At 44.1% G+C, this 14,713-nt stretch overlaps 1 pseudogene; it reads left to right on the top strand.

Moving 5' to 3' along the window:
* Positions 1–9,468: 9,468 nt before the first annotated feature.
* On the top strand, positions 9,469–14,129 carry LOC133454479 (radial spoke head 10 homolog B-like; annotated as a pseudogene).
* The last annotated feature ends 584 nt before the right edge of the window (positions 14,130–14,713 follow it).

Below are 14,713 nucleotides of genomic sequence, written 5' to 3'. Positions count from 1 at the left end.
TGTTCATTGACAGATAAAGTCAGATTAAAAGGCAAAATATGTTGGGTCTCACAATCAGCAATGAAATCATTTTTTTAAATTAAATTATCCATAAAATCAAAAAAAAAATTTCTCTGATCTGGGTTTGTAGGGTCAGAAGCTCTAAAGTCTAATTCAGTTCAGAAAAAAGTACAAATTGGCAAGCTGTGCGGTTTATCTGCTGACCTACTAAAGATAAATAGCTCACAGGCTGGGCAGCGCTTGACTGCACCACATGACTGTATAAAGTTTGTAATGCCCACTTTTAAGAGAAAAAAATCAGCATTTTTATTTCTGATGAAGGATTTTGTGTGTAAAGCCACTTATCACCAACAAGTGATTTCATTGTTGTTTGCTTTTACTTACTAGAGTCCAGTAAATGATGACAGAGGAAGAAAGCAGGGGGATGCCTGTGTTTTCTTTGACTAATTAGCCATGTTTGCTCATTTAATTTCCCAGGGTGCCACTCTGCAGATGGTCAGCATAAACTGTTCAATAAGCTCAGCTGTTCCGCCAGCATTAGTTGACTCTGTGCACACTGTTACACACTGGTGCTTGTACATCACTACCTGCATGGAGAAACAGAACACCCACCTCTTGTCCAAGTGCTAACAGTCAGAATATCACCAGTATGAGTGCATACATACCTTTTGTGATTCGGTGAGAGGTGCACATGTAGCAGCCCGGTGTCATCTACAGTATGTGTGATTTAATAACAGTCCAAATGACAGGATTCTGAATTATCACCATATGTTGGTGCCTTTGTACACCACTTTCAGGCTCACTCTAATGCACACATTAATGTACATACACATGGACACTCACGGCCCACTCAATAACTAGATAGGGTCCATGGGACTTAAAACAAGCCCTAATCATCACAACTTGCCGGACTGGTAGTATGCTGATATGCTACTATGGACTTTCACTAAACAAAGTGCTGGGCATCTTCAAACGATCTGGACAAACACGTTTGAAGTCACCCATAGGTTTTCTGACGACATGGTTTGAAGTTTTTGTTTTATATATTCAGATGTTTTGACCACAAATCTTTGGCAGAACAACACTTTGGCCCACCATGGTTGATCAAAACTTGGGCAAACAGGCAGAACGGACAAGCCTGAAGGAAACCTGGAACATGCCACCTTACTTCAGTTATGACAAGTTAGCTGTTTTAGCAGCTAACTTATGGTAACCAGGCAACTATCTGGTGGTCAACTGTCAGGCCTACCGCATGATAACCTATAATGTTAAGTAATATTTCATTACAATCATTGTGATTTAAATTTTAATGCTACTCTGACAACTCTGTTCAAAAGCTCCCCAATGCATTGAAATAAGATATGACATTTTTTTTAACTGTTAAAGATCATCTTTAGCCCCTAAAATACTTAGCTATGCCCCCCCACATGATGGGAGTCTGTGTGACGGATCTCATGCCGGTGCTGATGTGTGGATGAGAGAACTCGGGCAGCAGCGGAGAGAGCGAATAATAAGCTTCCACCACCACAGGTGATATTTTCACTCATTTTAAGTTCAATTTAAGTTCATTTTATTTAACAAAGTTAAATTCCAACCAGGAACCAACCGCCAAAGGCAACTGTTCAGTGCGTCTGTTAATCGCTGGTCAAAACGGGTTGTTATGTCTGCATTTTTGGTGTATCGCAGGGCTCTTCAACAAGTTTACATGCTCACATGCCACACACAGCATTTCTCATGCTGAGAAATCATTAACTTCACCATACAGAAATTCCAACAGACCATCTTACAAGGCACTGCTGTGGTGCTTCATCACCTGTAACACAAGATTTGAAAACAGAAATATTACAAGTTATTTTAGGAAAAAAGGAAACAGTGACCAGGAGATGCAAGCAGAAGAAAGGGATATAAAGATCATGTGGGGAGGGCCACTAAGGGAGGAACAGAGCAGCAACAAAGTGAGAAAGAAGATGAACAAGAAGACAGTGGTGTGAGGGATGAAGATGGGAGGGTATCAGATTCGGAAAAAGGGACAAATACTGAAGAGATATACTGAAGAGATAAGCAATGAAGATGAGCAAAAAAAAAGAAAAAGATGGCAGGGAGTCAAAGGGAACAACTCTCAATTTCAGCTGAACCAATTGATCAGTTTTTCCTATCCATTTCACAACTCAAGTGTTGTAACATAAGATGATGATTATCTCTAATTGCACATCCTGTGGTAGAGAAACAGTGTTAGCTGTGTTTGGTAATTAGGGGTCCAAGCCTGCGGAGTAGCGCAGAAACTAGCTGATATAATGCATCGGTGTTCCCAGCACTCCTGCATTGAAGGAATCCAAGTGTTTTTGTTGTGTTTTTAGGGCCCGAGCACTTACAGTGCGAAGGCCCTATTGTATCTGTAGGAATTCTTTTTCTTTCTTTCTTCTGATGAAAGGAAGGCCTTTTTGCCCCCCTAAACTTTCCCCAAAAGTCACCAAATTTTGCATGCAAGCCAGGCCTGGCGAAAAGTTTGATATTTAATGGTTTTCATTAATGGGCGTGACAAAATGGCTTAACAGCGCCCCCTAGAAAAAGTTGTGCCTCAAGCCCCACAATAGTTTGACGTACATGCACCAAAATCGGTACACACCTGGATCATGTCGCAACTTAAAGAAAAGTCTCTTGGCCCCATGGCCGAAACCGAACAGGAAGTCGGCCATTTTGAATGAATCGTGTAATTTTGGTGCAATTTATGCCATTCCTTCGGCAGTTAATACGGCCCGAACCATAACGTGCACCCAAGTGTGTTATACATCAAAATGTGCGTCTCCATCCTGCGACAACGCGCATTACTTTTCTCAGTCAAAAGCGTTGCTGTGGCGCTGCTAGAAAACCAGCTGCCAAAAAACGCACCCACCCTTCATCTGATTGGTCCAGACAGAAAACAAAATTGTTCCTCAAGCCCCACAATACGCTTTGACGTACATGCACGAAAATCGCTACACACGTGTATCATGTCGCAACTTAAAGAAAAGTCTCTTGGCGCCATGGCCGAAACCGAAAACAGGAAGTCGGCCATTTTTAACATTTTGAATTAATCGCGTAATTTTGGCACAATTTATGCTATTCCTTCGGCAGTTAATACGGCCCTGCTGGAGAGAAAAAACACTCAGTGATCTGAAGAAAGAGGCTGAGACATCTTATTTTCTTGCATGCAAGGGTAGGCGCACGAGCAGCGAACTACAACGGTCCTGCCCCCAGCAAAGTTTATTTAAAGACATGAAAAATGGGTGTGTATTTACAGAAGAAAAGGGTGTAGATTTCAGAGTACAATCAGGAAGTAGGCGTGCTGTGGGTGTCGTGTGGATCACATCATCGCACAGTGGATTCAGATGAGGCGACCTTGACACGGCTAACATGATGCAGCAAGGAATGGTGAGAAAAGCAGATTGATAAAAGAAACAAATCAAACAGGCCACATCATGAGTAAATATTTTCCCTCTAACATTCCCCCCTGTTTATCATTTTAGGATAATGCACATGCAGTATATCAAATCTTGGTAACTTGACAAGCATTTTCTACCAGATCATCATTAATTACACGACATCATCCTGCATCGCCTGTTGGAATTTCGCCTCCAGCAGTGCGAGGTCCGAATCTTCAGCAGTGGACGCAGCATACTGGACCATAGCAGTATATTGAATCATGGAGACGTTGATCATACGCGATATCATACAGCGGACACAGGGTATGATGCAGCTAATGAACACACAGAATAATATGAGAACACTTAACAATTAACAGACTTGTGCAGACCTGGATGACAAGCTGATGACGACCATTAATTAGAATCAGGTGTGATGATGCAAGGAAACATCTAAAACATGTACGACAGGGGTCCCGAGGACCAGGGTTGGAGACCCTTGCTGTATAATCCTGTATTGTCGTAATGGCTTTTCAACTTTCCTCAGAGGGTCTTCTTGGTCTTTCTGGGAACTTTTTTGATTGTTAAGGACTTGCAGATATTTTCTCCCACTGGACGGGTGCTTTAACCCCACATGACGTTTCAAATTTGAAGTTGACGAAGCAGATGCTTTGACTTGTTTTCTCAGCGCAGGTGGACCTAATTTGCACAGAAAGGTTAGATTTTTACCGTCTGACTCTTTGGGAGACCATGTGTAAAATTCCCGCAGATAATGATAAGCGGATCATCTTCTGACGGCTCGCTGACGCTGCGTCTGCAACGTCTCTCTTCACATGTCAAGGCTGATTTATGGTTCCGCGTTACACCGACGGCGTAGGGTACGCAGCGACACGCACCCTACGCCGTAGTCTCCGCGTTGGTGTAACGTGGAACCATAAATCAGCCTTCATTTGTAAAGACAACCTGATCTCACAAAAATCCGTGAAATGCCCACGACCTCTCACCACTATTTTCCGTGGTACCAACACGGCAAGTGGTATAATTCCGTGTGAGCACCACGGATATTGTACCATGCAAAGTCAATGGGATCCGTTGTCGTGATATATACACGGAATATGACATTATTATTATGTATATATTATTCTTTGTTATAGTGGCTAAATTATGAGTTTTTGTCGCACAAGGTACTGTTTGTTACTGTCAGTTTGTAAAAACATGTTTTTAACGCTGTTTTAGCAGTGTTTTATTGAGGTTTTAATGGGAGCACCACGGATATAGTACTATGCAAAGTCAATGGGATCCGTGGACGTGATATATACACGGATTATTACATTATTATTATTTATATATTATTCTTTGTTATAGTGGCTAAATTATGAGTTTTTGTCGCGCAAGGTACTGTTTGTTACTGTCAGTTTGTAAAAGCATGTTTTTAACGCTGTTTTAGCAGTGTTTTATTGAGGTTTAAAGGGAGCCTCACGGATATAGTACTATGCGAAGTCATGGTTGTGTGTGTGTATGGTTTATACCACTTTCCGTGTTGGTAGCACTGAAAATAGTGGTGAGAGGTCGTGGGCATTTCACGGATTTTTGTGAGATCAGGTGCGTAAAGACTGCACCGGGCTCGTCGAATATTTTAAATGTGCGAGCTGCCCGCTGGTGAAATGAGAAGGATTATTCCGTAATAGTTGGACCTAAACAGTGAAGCTGAAACTCACATAATCTGAACAGTTCAAATTCCAGTTCATGATCTGCAGAATGAACAAGTTCACGTTCAAGTTCTTTATTTGTAAATATGTTGCGTTCAGTTCAACGTTCTCACAGAAATGAACGGGTTCAATGAACGCGTTCATTTGAACTCGTTCATGCACAACACTGGGTTTTTGAGAGATCAAATTTGGAGATTTTGTCCTGATACTATGTAATTAATAATGATCAATAATTAAACTAGCTTCTCCCATTCAAACCTGGGAGTGTAGCGTTGTATTCACTGTTTTGACTGAACAAGGTTGCCATAGCTACGGTCTGCCTTCACCGTTACCAGTTACCATGGAGACGATCTGACTCGATTTTTGACTGAGCTTTTTAAACGACAAAAAGGGGAAATTAATAAATAAACATCAGTACACAATGATACTTTAAAAAAAAGGATTGCATAGATGCAATGATGCAGGGATTAAAGTTCTCCGTCTCTGGACGGATTTCCGTCAATTGGAAAATGGGGGGAAAAAAAAAAAAAAAAAAAACTTTGCATGTGAGTTTTGTTGTGGTATAGTTTTAGACTATCCAATGAAATCATGTTAGGCATTAAACTGACGCTGTTGTAAACCAATAAAACTGCCGGAGCCTTGGATTAGCCAATCAGAGCAGAGGAGGCGGTAATTTCGGGATAGGCTGGGTCGGTCGGGCTGGGGTGCGAAGCGGGGCTGGGCTCGAGCCGCGGCTGGGGGAGCAGTCGCCCCGTCGCCCTCCTCTCCCCGCCGCCGGAGGCGCGGTCGTCCGGCCCGCCTCGCGGGGGGGCCTCTGTCCGACGGCGTTCGCGCGTCGTCGGGCGGGGGTCTTTCTGCGGGGCGGTGTCCGGCGCCGCGTGGAAGGCGGGGGGGATCGGGAACGGCGGTCGGCGGCGCCGGGCCCTTCTCGCGGATCTCCCCAGCTGCGGCGCCCGTCGGGGACCCGTTAACGCGGGTTGCCACCTTTCAGAAATAAAAATAAGGAACGCCTGATTTCAGCAGCGCAGGCGCCAAAAAAGGCAACATCCCCAAAACGTCTAAACTGCATAGAAATGTATTTATTTTATATGAAAAAACTAAATGCTTTGATTTAAAGTTTAAAGTGCTTTAATAGCATTGAACTTGCACGACTGTACAGACAGACAACTAACTGAAATAGTCTCCTATGCTATGCTTTTTCACATCAGCCCAGATGTAGAATATAGCTACAGGTGAAGGTTGGAAAATTAGAATATGGTGTAAATTTATTTAAATGTAAAAGGTGAAACTAATATATTACATAGTCTCAATACATACAAAGCAACACATGTTAAACCTTTATTTGTTATAATTTTGATGGTTGAATTCTTTATTGATTTCATAAAATATTCACATTTTTTTAGATTTTTTATTTGGGGTTTTCATAAACTGAGCCATAATCACCAAAATTATAACAAATAAAGGTTTGAAGTATCTTACTTTAAATGTAGTGGGAAATAAGATATTTGTTTCACCTTTAGTTGAATTTACTACGAATGAAGTTTTGTGATATATTCAACTTTTCCGACCTTCACCTGTAGATTATGACATCAATAAATAAGAGCATAATATATGTCCGTATTGTTTCAATAGGGAACGCAACTTTTAATTCGCAATTACGTAACATTTCCGCATATCAAGGGACGGGTGGCAAGCCTTGTCACCTCGGCTGGCGCCTAGCAGCTGACTTAGAACTGGTGCGGACCAGGGGAATCCCACTGTTTAATTAAAACAAAGCATTGCGAAGGCCCACAGGGGTGTTGACGCCATGTGATTTAGAAAAACCTTCCTCTCAACAATAACATCATCTCTTTGTCTGCACTAACACCATCATTGATTGTCCATGAAACAGTCCAGGATGCTTTCATCACCTTGGCCAAAGCCTTGCCAAGTGCAGTGACATCAGAGCAGCTGGTCAACTGGATGAAGAAGTGCAGTTTACCAGGTCGACTCAGATCTAGGAGAACAGGCCTAAGGCTTTAATGACCAATTGATGTGGACAAAAAAAAAGAAGCAAACTAACAATAATAAAACTGCTCAAAAACACCTTCCTCCTATAAAATGCTATTGGTCTCGAGTATTTAAATAGTGTTGGTTAAAAGTCTTATTACACCTTAAATGCTGTATTAGAAAACAGAAGGGCTAATACAGCTTTTAACTTTTTTACTTGAAACCTTTGGGAAGCAACCGCATATGAACTGGCGTGAAAATTTTTTTTCAGTCAAAAATATTTTTTTTGCTTTAATCCCTGCAATGATGACAGAAGAAAGCTTGTGGCGGAAACCGAGCAGCCTGAAAACGACAACATGTCACACCTCCCCGCACTTATTCGCCTGGAAGTGCAAAGGTAATTCATGACTAACATTTATTAATCATATCATTGACCCACTCCTCCTTGAACCGCCAGCTTACTGTGGTGGAGGGGCTTGTGTGCCCGAGTGATCCTAGGAGCTATGTTGTCAGGGGCATTACGCCCCTGGTAGGGTCTCCCATGGCAAACAGGTCCTAGGTGACGGGCCAGACCAAGAGCGGTTCACAAAGCTTGCTATGATGAAGAAGAAAACATCAAGGACAGTTACGTGGCCCGGATCCGGGTCACCGGGGCCCCGCCCTGGAGCCCGGCCTGGGGTTGGGGCTCGTTGGCGAGCGCCTGGTGGCCAGGTCTTTGCCCGTGGGACCCGGCCGGGCTCAGCCCGAAACGGCGACATGGGCCCGCCGTCCCGTAGGCCCACCACCCGCAGGAAGGACCATGGCAGGCCGGTGCCATGTGGTCTGGGTAGCAGTCGTGGCGGGGTGCCTCGACGACCCAATCCCTGGACTAAAACCCTCACAGTGGGGACATAGAATGTCACCTCGCTGGGGGGGAAGGAGCCGGAGCTTGTATGTGAGGTTGAGAGATACCGGCTAGAGATAGTCGGGCTCACCTCCACACATAGCTTGGGCTCTGGAACCCAGCTCCTTGAAAGGGGCTGGACCATCCACTACTCTGGAGTTGCCCAGGGTGAGAGGCGGCGGGCTGGTGTGGGCTTGTTAATAGCCCCTCAGCTCAGTCGCCATGTGTTGGAGTTCACCCCGGTGAACAAGAGGGTCGCTTCCCTGCGCCTTCGGGTCGGGAAAAGGTCTCTCACTGTTGTTTGTGCCTACGGGCCGAACAGCAGTGCGGAGTAACCGGCCTTCTTGGAGTCCCTGGGAGGGGTACTGGATAGTGCTCCAACTGGGGACTCCATTGTTCTACTGGAGGACTTCAACGCTCACGTGGGCAATGACAGTGATACCTGGGGAGGCGTGATTGAGAGGAACGGCCTCCCCGATCTGAACCCGAGTGGTGTTTTGTTGTTGGACTTCTGTGCTAGTCACAGTTTGTCCATAACGAACACCATGTTCAGGCATGAGGGTGTCCATCAGTGCACGTGGCACCAGGACACCCTAGGCCGGAGGTCAATGATTGACTTTGTTGTCGTTTCATCTGACCTTCGGCCGCATGTCTTGGACACTCGGGTGAAGAGAGGGGCTGAGCTGTCAACTGATCACCACCTGGTGGTGAGTTGGGTGCGCTGGCGGAGGAGGAGGTTGGACAGACCGGGCAGACCCAAACGGATTGTGAGGGTCTGTTGGGAACGTCTGGCTGAGCCCTCTGTCAGGGACGTCTTCAACTCCCACCTCCGGGAGAGCTTCTTTCAGATCCCGGGGGAGGCGGGGGACATTGAGTCCGAGTGGACCACGTTCTCTGCCTCCATTGTCGACGCGGCGGCTCGAAGTTGTGGTCGCAAGGTCTCCGGTGCCTGTCGTGGCGGCAATCCTAGAACCCGGTGGTGGACACCGGAAGTACAGTATGCCGTCAGACTGAAGAAGGAGTCCTACCAGGCTATGTTGGCCTGTGGGACTCCTGACGCAGTAGATGGGTACCGGCAGGCCAAGCGAGCCGCAGCTCACACTTCTCAGCCTCCCCGGGAAAGACTACGCCAAGGTACTGCAGAGAGGAGAATATGGCCGATAGTTGAACCTCGGATTAAGGAGGAACAATGCAGTTTTCGTCCCGGTCGCGGAACACTGGACCAGCTCTACACCCTCCGCAGGGTGCTCGAGGGTTCATGGGAATTTGCCCAACCAGTCTACATGTGCTTTGTGGATCTGGAGAAGGCATTTGACCGTGTCTCTCGTGCCATTCTGTGGGGGGTGCTCGGTGAGTATGGAGTCCGGGGCCCTCTATTAAGGGCTGTCTGGTCTCTGTATGATCGGAGCAGGAGTCTGGTTCGCATTGCACAAAAATGAATATGGAATAAAGCTGATAAATAAAGTTACTCATTTTTGTGAAGGGAATGTTTTCCAAAGGACTTATGAATGGATTTGGTCTTCACTGAGGCGTCTGGGCTGAAGTATGAGGTAGGCTACAGTACAGCATTTGGGTCATGAAAGTTTAACTTTTGCTAAGTCTAATTTAGGCAATTTGCAAAGTTTTTCACCATACAATAATTTATTGTGAAGGTTTAGGTTCAAAACCATTTCAAACATATTCCTCCAGTATTTTTTTTGTAACATAAGGCATTTTATGGCAACATCTGTTTTTCAGAGATGAATTGAATGATATGAAAATGAGTTTAAATTCCTTATCTAACAGGGGGAGTTTGTGTGCAACATGCCAATGGGCCAGGGGACCTTCACCTGGCCAGATGGCAGAACATATACAGGAGAAATCCACAGAGGTACACGACATGGGATGGGAACCTACAAATGTGCCAAAAGTGGGGTGTGTTGCATAGGACAGTGGTATCAAGGCAAGAGACATGGGAAGGTATAATCCACACATTTTTAAGAGATATTAATGAATCTTTTGTTTAGTGTTGTTATGATTTTTTTCTTAATTGGCTTTTTTTGTGTTAGGGTATAGTCTATAATAGTAGGGATCAGACTTCTTGGTATAAAGGGGACTGGGTGATGAACAACAGAGAAGGTTGGAGAGAGAGATGGTATGTTTAATGTTATTTACAAACACTAATTTTTAGTCTAATTTGCAATGAGCAGCGCAGGGGTGACTGTTCTGAATATTCTTGCACAGCTAAGAATAACCTGAGACATGGAGAAGGCACCATGACTGGGCAGGAACTGAGACAGCAGTATGTTGGTGAATGGGAAGAAGGAGTCCAGGTCTGAAAGAAATCAAGAGTGCATCATATAGTAATTTGTATTATTTTTCCAAATACACTGAAGTAATTTCAAATGTGTTTTATTTACATTGATTGGATTTCTGCTTTTGTTGTCAAACTCATGAGCCCTCTTCTTTGGCAGCATGGTCGAGGCACAGACATCTGGATCTTAAAGCGAAAATATCAATCACATTTTTCCCAGAGCAACCATTACAAGGGGGATTTCTTCCAGGGTCAAAGGCATGGAGAAGGAATCTTTTATTATGCCGGTGGTGCAATCTATGAAGGAGCTTGGAAAAACAATGAAAAGCATGGGCAGGTTAATAAGTCACACAGAATTGTTAATTTCACCAGTGGAGGTGAGAATTGAAAAAGTGGCTCCACCCCAGAACTGGTTTCAAACTCAAAGAAGAATCAGACCTGTTTGCCTTTAAATTTATCAGCCGGCAGTTGCTGAAATTGTATATAGCAAATCATTAATGAGACACAAGACATCACATTCAATGTTTTTTGATATCTAATGAAGCAGTGACTGCAGAGTTTAAGAGAGTAAAACAGTTGTGATTAGCCTAAAAAGCTGTTTAGGTGTAATAGTTCCCTCATTGAAACTTGGTTTGATATTGACCAGGCAATATATAAATAATCGATTGCTTTTAAAGCAAAGAAAAAATGATGCATTATTGAAACAGAATTCAATAATGTATATGAACTGTGGAGTCCTCTTTCTGGGAACTTTGAAAAGGTTTTTTTGTTCATTTTTGTTCTTAACACACTGAGCACACAATTCATTTATTCTAACAGTATTTATTTTATATGATAGGGCAAATTTACTTTCAAGGAGAGTTCTTGGATGATCGGATGATGACACCTGACATGAACGAAAACAGAGGTGAAATTCCTTATTGATGAAAAACCTACAGTAGACATTTATTGAAAAGAAATTTAATAACATTATACATTAAAACATTATCTGCATTTTTTCGGTCAGACAGTGGCTCATCTATACTAGGACCTGACAAGGCTCTCGACATCGAATGTGTTCTGGAGAAAGTCCCAGAGAGCAAGCGTGACACAGAGTGCAAACAGGTGAGCTCCTCCCTCATGCTGCAGATCTATCAATATGAGGTTTTCCTTACATCCTTATCCCCACATCTCTGTTCTGTTGCCCTGCCTTGTATATGTGACAGGTGTAGTTTGTGGTTCTGCAGCACAACGTACTGCTGAGGTACATATATGATTTTGTACAGCAGACTGGGATCTTCCCACTCCCCAGACAACACTTTCCTGCTGTACCGTCTGCCATTCTGTAGCCTGTTAAAAGACAGTAACATCCACCATCACGGTGTTACTCTGACACAGATAGATCATTTCATCAGAGGTAAAATCCTCACTACTAATTATTCAGCTCTAATACGCAGTAAAAACACAGGGCTTGTGGGGTAAAATCCCTTTTGTGTTTCAGAAGATGCCAGTTCCGCAGAGATTCATTTTCCTTTCACCCCCATACTGTTCCGTACACTCCTCAGCTATCTGGTGATTGTGGTCTACTACATCTACAGTAAAGACGTGGAGTAAGAAAAAAAAATCCAACAAATGTTTGTGTGTCATTATTTTCTTTTTAAATTTGAGGAAGATGAACATCAATCTTTCTGACAATGATCCAGCGATACGTTTGTTTTTCTTTTCAAACTTGATAACTCTTTTTAAGTGGATAAACATTATTTTTTCCCTTTATTTCCAGGTCACAGGAGAACGTTATGGCCACGGCCACCTGTCTATCTAAGCTGTTGATAGAAGACATCCTTCCAAATGCTCAAAATGTGAAAGGTGCAAATTACACTAGTTCATGGGTATCTGCAGAAGCAGAATATTAACAATCAATCTTAACAATGTTCCACATTGTCTAGTCCCATCGATAAGCAGCTTGTAATTTCATTGCATGTCAGATTTTCTCACATCAGACACCTGTACAAGCGGATTCTGCAGCATTATACGATTACTTTGGAGCTGCACTCAGTAATTGCACTTATGTCAATCCAGGCTTCCTATGTAGGCAGCCAGACTTTGCGGTTGTGGCCATGAAGTACATGAAGAAGTGCTGGGGAATCTATCAGGTTTTTTGCAGGCTCAGGACCACTCACAAAGATGACGTAACCATGACCTGCCGACACCTGTTGTGGATGTTCAAGGTGCACTAAGCGCTACACACATATAAAAATCTTCCAGATCAGATTTCCTCTTTAATAGAAGCGATGATCCTGTCCATGTTGCAGCATCCTTTGCCGGACACCGGAACCTGCAGGTGGCCGTGGGTGGCTTGTAGCTTGCATTACAGAGCACAAGTCTTTCCCTGACCCTGCACCCCAACCTGGGACTTGCTGATTGGGCCGGAGCTTCGGGAGCTGCGTGCTGGCCTGCGGTCCCCACCCCTGGTCATCCCGTTGCTGCTTCCACCTGCCTGCTGTGCTGTTGCCCTCCCTGACCCACCAGTCTGGCCCTCGGCAGGAGGGTCCCCCCTTATGAGCCTGGTCCTGCTCAAGGTTTCTTCCCTCCTAAAGGGGAGCTTTTCCTTGCCACTGTTTGGCTTAAGGTTTTTCTCCCACTAGGGGAGTTTTTACCTGCCATTGTTTATGTAATAACTGCTCGGGGGTCATGTTCTGGGTATGGGTCTCTGGAAAGCGTCTAGAGACAACTCTGTTGTATTAGACGCTATATAAATAAAATTGAATTGAAAAATTGAATTGATGAATTTGCTTTCTGTTGCATAATTCTGCAACATTTCTTCTTAGTATGCTATTATTTTGATTCATTACTACTTTAACGATTTATTGACCACATGCAGTTTTATCTGTTACTCATGATCATCGAGGAATTTTATGGATAGATCTGTGAATTTATTGTGTTTATTGGTCTATGTCTCTGAACCCTTGCCAGGATCTCTGTCTGCTGGACCAAAAGATTACCACAGCAAGATTATTGGAGATCATCGCAGCTGAGACCAGTGAGCCTGAAAACCTGACTGCTTGTCTGGATCAGGAGGTCTGTCTACACTGTTTTCACCAGTCAACTCATCCATCATTTTTAAATGCCAAATGAAGTTTTATGATTCATTAATCTACCCTTCTGTGTGCAACTCTCCCCTTCTGCTGTAGATCACATTCCTGGAGTTCTTTGAGGTACTTTTGGGCTGTGCTGAAGTGAAATGTCCCCAGGATTCTGATGTGGAGCAGGGGGACCGGTCCTTTCACAAGTGTGACAGCAAGGGTGAGAGTGATCTGTGTGAGGTGGAGGCCAGAGAGAGAGAGATCCAAACCAACAGCCATGACCAATCAGTCAGTCCCTCTTTCCAGGTATTGATCTTTATTATTACTGTGTGAAGTAGTTCCGTTTTTGACAGAAATTGTGCATCAGAAAATAATTTGGCTGACAGGTGATCAAAAATGCAAAATAAGATTACATGTTTTTTATTTAATTATTTTGCATTTTATTTGCATGGGGATGTTGGTGTTTCCTGTGCCTGTGCATACTTTAGCTCTCGTCTCAGGTTTGGTGAATGGAGATGTTGAGATGGGTGTGCGCAAGGAGTTGCCTGTGGATGAGGTGGACATAATTCTGGGTAATGGTCTTGCTGGAATGCGGGTGTGGTCTGATGGTCCTCTTCCTAATATAGTCACTCAGAAAATGCCTAGTGAGGGTCAGTCGGAAAGCGTATCGGATGCTGCCATTGTGTATCCAGCCTGTGCCGTTGCACGTGCCATGACCAATGCACGTGATACGCAGAATATGGTCAAGGAGGCAGAGTTGGAAACTGCCGAGGTTTCTGTGACTTTGCCTGAGCAGTTTAAGTCTATGTCACAGACTCAGTTGGTTACAGAACAGAAAAATTATTCAAGCTTAAAGGAACTGTTTGATAAAGTGCTTCCACTTAGGGAGATGAGTAGTTCTGCACACGGCTATTTTCTTCAGGAGGGCTTATTGTTTCGAAAATGGGTGCCTCGTGGAGAAGCTTTTGTTGGGGAACCTATTTTTCAGTTCGTAGTGCCGAGTAAGTTTCGGGACTTGGTGTTGCGAACCTGTCATGATAATGTAGCTGGGCATCCGGGAGTAATGAAAACATATGACCGGGTGTTGCGGTACTGTTTTTGGCCCCGCTTGAAGCGTGATACAGTATATCTGCATATATCAAAACGTGTCACACATGTCAGTTAACCGGCAAGCCAAACCAGTCAATCAGACCGGCTCCACTTTGTCCAATTCCTGTGGTGGGGCAGCCCTTTGAACATTTGATTATTGACTGTGTCGGCCCGTTGCCTCCTTCAAAACTGGGGCATACTTATTTGTTGACTGTCATGTGCCAAGTAACCAGGTATCCGGCGGCATATCCACTCCGAACCATCCCCACTAAGTCGGTGGTAAAAGC

The sequence above is a fragment of the Cololabis saira genome, chromosome 11 (genome assembly GCF_033807715.1).
Source record: "Cololabis saira isolate AMF1-May2022 chromosome 11, fColSai1.1, whole genome shotgun sequence".
NCBI classification, from domain to species: Eukaryota; Metazoa; Chordata; class Actinopteri; order Beloniformes; family Belonidae; genus Cololabis; species Cololabis saira.
The sequence above is the reverse complement of the archived record's forward strand: the minus strand, read 5'-3'. Positions and strand labels throughout refer to the sequence as shown.